The sequence below is a fragment of the Mustelus asterias genome, chromosome 9 (genome assembly GCF_964213995.1).
Source record: "Mustelus asterias chromosome 9, sMusAst1.hap1.1, whole genome shotgun sequence".
NCBI lineage: Eukaryota > Metazoa > Chordata > Chondrichthyes > Carcharhiniformes > Triakidae > Mustelus > Mustelus asterias.
This window is the reverse complement of record NC_135809.1, coordinates 73795871-73805106: the sequence shown is the minus strand read 5'-3', so window position 1 is coordinate 73805106 and position 9236 is coordinate 73795871. Positions and strand designations below refer to the sequence as shown.

The 9236-nt window shown below is 49.1% G+C and overlaps 1 protein-coding gene across 1 annotated transcript in view; it reads left to right on the top strand.

The window, feature by feature from the left end:
- Positions 1 to 200: 200 nt before the first annotated feature.
- LOC144498746 (CD151 antigen-like) overlaps positions 201 to 9236 on the top strand; it is a 49974-nt gene continuing 40938 nt past the window's right edge. The window contains exon 1 of the mRNA XM_078220363.1: positions 201 to 333. The gene's annotated coding sequence lies outside the window, so the exon portion shown is untranslated. The remainder of the gene's footprint in view (positions 334 to 9236) is intronic.

Genomic DNA, 9236 nt, shown 5'->3' with positions numbered 1-9236 from the left:
TAAGGGGCATTAGTGAAGGGTTTTTCTGATAACTGGTAGTTTCATGCTCACTGAGAGTATTTTTGTAATTGCGGATTTATTAAAGAATGGGATTTAATTGCAGTTCCAGCCTGGAGTTTGCTCATTTATGGTACCAGCTCCTCTGTGTGTCCACTAGGTGTCTCGGGGGTCGGCTCGACCACGAACACTGCTTGTTCCTTACTCTGGGGAGGAGTTTGATTCACTGAGGGCGGGTTTGCTCTTTCTTTGTCATTTCACCCAGTTTCCCCCGACTCAGTTTCAGAGCAGTCCCGGAGCGAGTGAGAGCGGCCAGAGCAGAGAGCAGAGACCCGGGTAAGAGGGGCAGGACTGGCAGCTCTGCAGCCGGGACTATTGACTGTGGTCCCGGGGCAAGAGGTTGGGGAGGGCGAGTGGCAGCGGCTCTGGGAACCAAGCTTTCACGGTCACACCCACAGCTCAGAGAAAGCGCAGCCATTTGTGTTGGGATCCTGCGAAACTCCGTCTGTCCACTTGGAACTGGGTGTGGGATCCTGCCAGTGTCTGGGATCCTGCCAGTGTCTGGGTGTGTGGGATCCTGCCAGTGTCTGGATGTGTGGGATCCTGCCAGTGTCTGGGTGTGTGGGATCCTGCCAGTGTCTGGGTGTGTGGGATCCTGCCAGTATCTGGGATCCTGCCAGTGTCTGGGTGTGTGGGATCCTGCCAGTGTCTGGGTGTGTGGGATCCTGCCAGTGTCTGGGATCCTGCCGGTGTCTGGGATCCTGCCAGTGTCTGGGTGTGTGGGATCCTGCCAGTGTCTGGGGATGTGGGATCGTGCCAGTGTCTGGGTGTGTGGGATCCTGCCACTGTCTGGGGGTGTGGGATCCTGCCACTGTCTGGGGGTGTGAGATCCTGCCAGTGTCTGGGGATGTGGGATCCTTCCAGTGTCTGGGGGCGTGGGATCCTGCCAGTGTCTGGGGGCGTGGGATCCTGCCAGTGTCTGGGGGTGTGGGATCCTGCCAGTGTCTGGGGGTGTGGGATCCTGCCAGTGTCTGGGTGTGTGGGATCCTGCCAGTGTCTGGGGGTGTGGGATCCTGCCAGTGTCTGGGGGTGTGGGATCCTGCCAGTGTGTGGGGGTGTGGGATCCTGCCAGTGTGTGGGGGTGTGGGATCCTGCCAGTGTCTGGGGGTGTGGGATCCTGTCAGTGTCTGGGGGTGTGGGATCTTGCCAGTGTCTGGGGGTGTGGGATCCTGTCAGTGTCTGGGGGTGTGGGATCCTGTCAGTGTCTGGGGGTGTGGGATCCTGCCAGTGTCTGGGGGTGTGGGATCCTGCCAGTGTCTGGGGGTGTGGGATCCTGCCAGTGTCTGGGGGTGTGGGATCCTGCCAGTGTCTGGGGGTGTGGGATCCTGCCAGTGTCTCGGTGTAGGATCCTGCCAGTGTCTAGTTGTGTGGGATCCTGCCAGTGTCTGGGGGTGTGGGATCCTGCCAGTGTCTGGGGGTGTGGGATCCTGCCAGTGTCTGGGGTTGTGGGATCCTGCCAGTGTCTGGGGGTGTGGGTTCCTGCCAGTGTCTGGGGATGTGGGATCCTGCCAGTGTCTGGGGATGTGGGATCGTGCCAGTGTCTGGGTGTGTGGGATCCTGCCACTGTCTGGGGGTGTGGGATCCTGCCACTGTCTGGGGGTGTGGGATCCTGCCAGTGTCTGGGGATGTGGGATCCTTCCAGTGTCTGGGGGCGTGGGATCCTGCCAGTGTCTGGGGGCGTGGGATCCTGCCAGTGTCTGGGGGCGTGGGATCCTGCCAGTGTCTGGGGGTGTGGGATCCTGCCAGTGTCTGGGGGTGTGTGATCCTGCCAGTGTCTGGGGGTGTGGGATCCTGCCAGTGTCTGGGGGTGTGTGATCCTGCCAGTGTCTGGAGGTGTGGGATCCTGCCAGTGTCTGGGGGTGTGTGATCCTGCTAGTGTCTGGGGGTGTGGGATCCTGCCAGTGTCTGGGGGTGTGGGATCCTGCCAGTGTCTGGGGGTGTGGGATCCTGCCAGTGTCTGGGGGTGTGGGATCCTGCCAGTGTCTGGGGGTGTGGGATCCTGCCAGTGTCTGGGGGTGTGTGATCCTGCCAGTGTCTGGGGGTGTGGGATCCTGCCAGTGTCTGGGTGTGGGATCCTGCCAGTGTCTGGGGGTGTGGGATCCTGCCAGTGTCTCTTGTCCATTTCTCATTGTTGATTATTTTAAGAGAGCAGCTGTCACTGCAGTTATTCTGGGTCTTTGGGTCAGAGTTACATGTAAACAAACTGATGGAGTACCTTACTTTCGAAGAGATGTTTGTGCCTGTGTGCCGGGTTTTCTGTGTGCTTGCAGCAAGCACTGTGCCTCAGCTCAATGTGTTTGTTTAGTGTGTGATACAGGAACAAGTGGAAAGCTGGAAACAATGGGACTCTACATGGGCCTATTTTACACACTGTGCCTCAAACAGAATTAACTTACCTGCTCATGTCATTTTATATTAAAAATGATAAACTGTTATCTGGTAAAGCAATGAACCCCAGCTGGTGAGTGTACTGATGGTCCAGCCTTGAAGCTGCCTTCAAGAATAAGATCAAAGAGAGTTTTCTCAGCCCAAATTTATTCTGTATCTAACGCCGTGCTGTACCTGTCCTGGGAGTGTTTGATGAGACAGTGTAAAGGGAGCTTTATTCTGTATTTAACCCTGTGCTGTACCTGTCATAGAATCCCTACAGTGCAGGAGGCCATTTGGCCCATTGAGTCTGCGCTGACAACAATCCCACCTAAGCCCTATCCCTGTAACCCCACATATTTACCCTGCTAATACTCTAACTTATGCATCTCAGGACATGAAGAGGCAATTTAGCATGGCCAATGCACCTAACCTGCACATCTTTGGACTGTGGGAGGAAACCAGAGCATCCGGAGGAAACCCACGCAGACAGGGGGAGAACATGCAAACTCCACACAGACAGTGACCCAAGCCGGGAATTAAATCCAGGTCCCTGGATCTGTGAGGCAGCAGTGCTAACCACTGTACCACATGGAGTGGCACGGTGTACATGTGTAGAGGGGGCTTTACTCTGTATCTAACGCCTATATCTGTCCTGGGAGAGTTTGATGAAACAGTGTAGAAGGAACTTTGCACCCAATGTAGTTGGATTGAGTGTTTTAAGTTGTTTTATTATGCTCCACTTTTACTTGGAAGCCCATCTTTAGATACTGTTAATTGGTGATGTGAAGCTAGCTGACACGTTATTCGATTTGTCGAATATACAATGGGGTTATCAGAATTAGACTCTGTCCCTTGAAGTTCTTGAAATACTTGTTGCTCTCCTTTGGTGTTGCTCATGAGCAATGTCCAATAAAATGGTGTTGACCTCAGTGGATGAGGCCCTAGACATGAGTTAAGTTCCAATGTATCTGAGGCCTGTGGGCAAATAGCGTTAAAAGCACATCAACTGAAGGGAAAGTTATTTTTCCTTTTTAAAAGTTTATTTTTGGTGTGAAAGTTAAGACTTTTATTGTGGAATTTTTGTTGAATTTGATTTGTTCCTGGCCATGTGACTACCACTGACCAATCAGAGTATTATGAAACACAAATCTAAATGAAAATGTGATATAAATAAATTGCTGAGCTGGGATCACATCCAGGTCGTAAGGTCACAGGTCAGTGTGCCTCTTGCGATTGATGTTAGACATTGACATCACCATCTTTTCTGACTGGGGAGAACCAAAATAGAAAGACCTAATGGGCTAAAATTGGACCCAGCGTTTCTGCAGTCGGCTAATACAAAACTACATAATCATGTGTGTGGGGAGGGGATGGGAATGTCACAGCCATTAGACATGCAGAGAAACAATCAGAGTGTTATAATTCAGCTTGAATCATTCAAGTTACAATTCTACAGCCAGGTTCTGCTGAGTGACTCTGTGAAATGACTAAATTAGTGAAGAGAGGGTGCAGTAAATGTTGTATATTATAAATCTCGTAAGAGTTTTAACAACACCAGGTTAAAATCCAAAGGTTTATTTGGTAACAAATACCATTAGCTTTCGGAGCGCTGCTCCTTCGTCAGATGGAGTGGAAATGTGCTCTCAAACAGGGCACAGAGATACAAAATCAAGTTACAGAATACTGATTAGAATGCGAATCTCTACAGCCAGCCAGGTCTTAAAGATACAGACACTCCACTCACATTGTCTGTATCTTTAAGATCTGGTTGGTTGTAGGGATTCGCATTCTAATCAGTATTCTGTAACTTGATTTTGTGTCTCTGTGCCCTGTTTGAGAGCACATTTCCACTCCATCTGACGAAGGAGCAGCGCTCCGAAAGCGAATGGTATTTGCTACCAAATAAACCTGTTGGACTTTAACCTGGTGTTGTTAAAACTCTTACTGTGTTCACCCCAGTCCAACGCCGGCATCTCCACATCATTATTATAAATCTCCGCAGGCACTCTGTCCCACTGCACTGTCTCATTCAGCAGATCATTGTATTTGAACTGTTCTGACTGGAGAAGATGTGTTTGGCTGGTTTGTACCATTCAGAGTCACTCCCACAGCACATTATAAAGTGCAGAATCAGCTCCTGTCGAGGTTGGGGTTTGAGGGGGCAGCGGGCTCTACATGGTTGACCAGTCCATGCGACACAGACTATGAGGGACTTTGTGTTTAATGTTATGGACAGAGGAATGAGGCACACCCACACTGAGACAAACAATCACTCTCCTCTATCTGTCCCTCCTACTCTTCCCCATGGAGGAGAGGAATGCTCGGAATGGCTTTTGATTTTCCCCCTGCTTCTCAGCAAAGACATCTAAAGTGACGTTGTCTGCATAGAGCAGTCAGTCTAGATCATTGCCATTGGCAAGTATGCAGAGTAGGGCTGGAAACTGTGACAAAGCATTTCACATGACCAACAGATTACATTTCCCGCTCATTCCCCATACCATTCCCGTTCATTCTCCATACCATCCCCGCTCATTCTCCATACCATTCCAGCTCATTCCCCATACCATTCCCGCTCATTCCCCATACCATTCCCGCTCATTCCCCATCCCATGCCCACTCCCTAGCTGCAGCTGGACAGGGAGACCGGGATCCTATTCCCAATCTATTTTCACTGCTACATTCAGAGAGTTCGTGAGCAGTCTCCTTGCCTGGAGCTGGCCGATCCCTGCTCTGCCCACACTGTAGTCACACAGTATAGTTTTGCAGTGTGTGCATTGCCTGTGATAACTGAAGTGATGTAATGTCGAGACACGGCCTGAGGACTGTTTGATTTGCTCCTCAGCTGGGCTCTGTTGAAACAATGACATGTGGTTTCTGGAATACATTTTTAGCCCAGTCATCCCTGTATCGCTGAGATAAACTTCCCCAAACGTTTATCATGGTGTGTTGGGCAAAGGCTGAATTTCCTGGCCTATCCAAGTGCCCAGTGTCAGCAGTGGAGCTGTTAGACCAGCTTCATGTCCACTCAACCAAATGTGTCTGTGTGTGTGTCTGTCTGTGTCATAGAGGTTTACAGCATGGAAACAGGCCCTTCGGCTCAACTGGTCCATGCCGCCCAGTTTTTACCACTAAGCTAGCCCCAATTGCCTGCATTTGGCCCATGTCCCTCGATACCTATCTTATCCATGTAACTATCTAAATGCTTTTTAAAAGACAAAATTGTACCCACCTCTACTATTACCTCTGACAGCTCATTCCAGACACTCACCGTCCTCTGAATGAAAAATTGCCCCTTTGGACCCTTTTGTATCTTTCCCCCTCACCTTAAACCTATGCCCTCCAGGTTTTAGATTCCCCTGCCTTTGTGAAAAGGTATTGACTATCTAGCTGATCAATGCCCCTATTTTATAGACCTCTATAAGATCCTAAGCCTCCTACACTCCAGGGAAAAAAATCCCAGTCTCTTCAGCCACTCCTTATAACTCAAACCATCAAGTCCCGGTAGCATCCTAGTAAATCTTTTCTGCAGTCTTTCGAGTTTAACAATATCCTTTCTATAATAGGGTAACCAGAATTGCACACAGTATTCCAAGTGTGGCCTTACCAATGTCTTGTACAACTTCAACAAGACATCCCAACTCCTGTATTCAATGTTCCGACCAATGAAACCAAGCATGCCGAATGCCTTCTTCACCACTCTGTCCACCTGTCACTTTCAAGGAGCTATGAATCTATACTCCTAGATATCTTTGTTCTAAAACTCTCCCCAACGTCCTACCATTAACCGAATAGGTCCTGCCCTGGTTCAATCTACCAAAATGCATCACCTCGCATTTATCTAAATTAAACTCCATCTGCCATTCGTCAGCCCACTGACCCAATTGATGAAGATCTCGCTGCAATTGGAGATAACTTTCTTCACTGTCCACTATGCCACCAATCTTGGTGTCATCTGCAAACGTACTAACCATGCCCCCTATATTCCCATCCAAATCATTAATTTCCCGCTCATTCTAATGTGGATTCAGCACCGATCCCTGAGGCACACCACTGGTCACAGACCTCCTGTTTGAAAAAGAACGCTCTGCAACCACCTTCTGTTGGTGTCTTCTGTTGTCAAGCCATTTTTGTATCCAGTTGGCTACCTTAGCCAGGGTCCCGTGAAATTTAACCTTATGCAACAACCTACCATGCGATACCTTGTCAAAGGCCTTGCTAAAGTCCATGTAGACAACATCAACTGCACTGCCTTCTTGGTTACCCCTTCGAAAAACTTAATCAACTTTGTCCGACATGATTTTCCACTCACAAAGCCATGCTGACTGTCCCATATCAGTCCTTGCCCCTCCAAATGCCTGTAGATCCTGTCTCTCAGAATTTCTTCTAACAATTTGCGCGCTACAGACGTTAGGCTCACCGGCCTGTAGTTCCCAGGCTTTTCCTTGCAGCCCTTCTTAAACATAGGCACAACATTTGCTACCCTCCAATGTTCAGGCACCTCACCTGTGGCTGTCGATGATTCAAATATCTCTGCTAGGGGACCCGCAGTTTCATCCCTAGCCTCCCCCAACGTCCTGGGATACACTTCATCAGGTGCCGGGAATTTATTTACCTTGATGCACTTTAAGACTTCCAGCACCTTCTTTTCTGTTATATGTACACTCCCCACGACAGTACTATTTATTTCCCCAAGTTCCCTAACATCCATGCCTTTCTCAACAGTAAATACTGATGAGAAATGAAAAGTGTGTGTGTGTGTGGGTATGTGTCTGGGGTCACACACTGTTTAACTGTTTTGTTTGTGTTACTAATGGCAACCACCAAGGTCAAGGAGAGCATCCACAATGCAGCTGCTGCTCCAGTGTCCTTTAGTACGGACACATTCTCATTCCCAGTCTGATGGGGAGTGGAGGAGGGAGGGAGGGGATTTTGTTGTGGTCAAGGGCCCTCGGGCCTATCTCAAGGAGTCTAGTCCTCCGAGCAGACAGTATTCTGCCGATCTCTCTCCGAACCTGTCAAGCTGATGGTGTGGCTGTGGGGGGCTCTTGAAGTGGAGAGTGACTGTCCCAGGTTGGAACTTTGTCAGCTGAGACAGCAGCAAGATGAATCCTAACTCCCAGCATAGTGGGAGACGTTAGAATGTAATAAAGACAAGAATGTAATAATGGAAACTTCTGGAATGGAGTCCATGGATAAGAAACAAAGAGGCTGAGAGGTCGAATTGTGGTGAATAGGAAAGGTACTGGCAAAGGAACTGAGCAGCACATTGATGAACAAGAGACTAATGAAAGAAAGAATGTGGGGGTAGGAGTGTCAGGGTGGGGAGTGAAGAGGGGACAGCAGTACTCGCACACAATATATCTCCATATTCTTCAGGGAAGTTTGCAGGAAGGGAGAATGAAAGATAGGGAACTGTGATAAAGGATTCTGGGTTAAAGGGGTTAATGCTTAAAGCTGCTGACACAAAGCCTGGTGTAAAACACTTGAGATAAACCAGTGATGGATTAGCAGAGGCACCAACCAGGGCAGTTCTCTGGAAACAGGATTGCTAGACAATCGTACGCCTAACAGTTTGTCAGGAGGCTACTCAGCCCGTACAAGCTCCGCTAGTGCTCTGATCCTAATGATCTACTCCTTCACTCTATCCAAAATTCATACCCGTGTTCAGAAGAAGAGGAAAGCGGTGAGCTGGTTAACTGTAGTAGGCCTCACACCAGTAGAGCAGATCTGCTAGTGCTTAGAAAGCTCTGTGTTTGAAAGGATTATCAACAAAGGTCTGCCAATCTTGACGATGTTCCTGGGCCCTGAGGCAATGTTCAAGTGTCTGATGCGACGGATAGGGTCACCAGCCCCACACCACATTCACACTTTATAGTTTATTTATTAGTTCACAAGTAGGCTTACATTTGCACTGCAATGAAGTCACTGTGAAAATCCCCTAGTCGCCACAGTCCTGAGCCTGTTTCATAGAAATCATAGAATCATAGAAACCCTACAGTGCAGAAGGAGGCCATTCGGCCCATCGAGTCTGCACCGACCACAATCCCACCCAGGCCCTACCCCCACATATTTACCCGCTAATCCCTCTAACCTACACATCCCAGGACTCTAAGGGGCAATTTTTAACCTGGCCAATCAACCTAACCCGCACATCTTTGGACTGTGGGAGGAAACCGGAGCACCCGGAGGAAACCCACGCAGACACGAGGAGAATGTGCAAACTCCACACAGACAGTGACCCGAGCCGGGAATCGAACCCGGGACCCCGGAGCTGTGAAGCAGCAGTGCTAACCACTGTGCTACCGTGCTACCGTTTGCGTACACTGAGGGAGAATTTAGCATGGCCAGTGCATCTTTCGGACTATGGGAGGAAATCGGAGCACCCAGAGGAAACTCAGGTGTTCTGTTCAGCTCAGTAAGGACTTGCCGTGTTCTCAGCTATTTAAAGCATGATGCTCACAGTCTGCGCGTCGGCCCTTTGTGTGGTTTCAGTCTATGGTTCACAGATCATTACATTCTGATTACCTCAGTGATAAGACTCTCATTGCAACTGCTACCAGTATCTTAATTAATGTTTTGTGTCTACCATCCATTAGGTCAGCATCAACACCTTCATGATAAACAGTGAGGGCTGCACTGCGAATAAAGTGCCACCAAAGCACTTTGTTGAAAAGCTGGTGGTGTGAAGCTAAACAATTTTACTCAGATGATCAAAATATAGTTAGTAGCACATCCTAGGGGTTTGTGTTAGGATCTCTCCTTCAACAAGGCACACATCAAGAGTGTGATGGAATACTCCCCAATTGCCT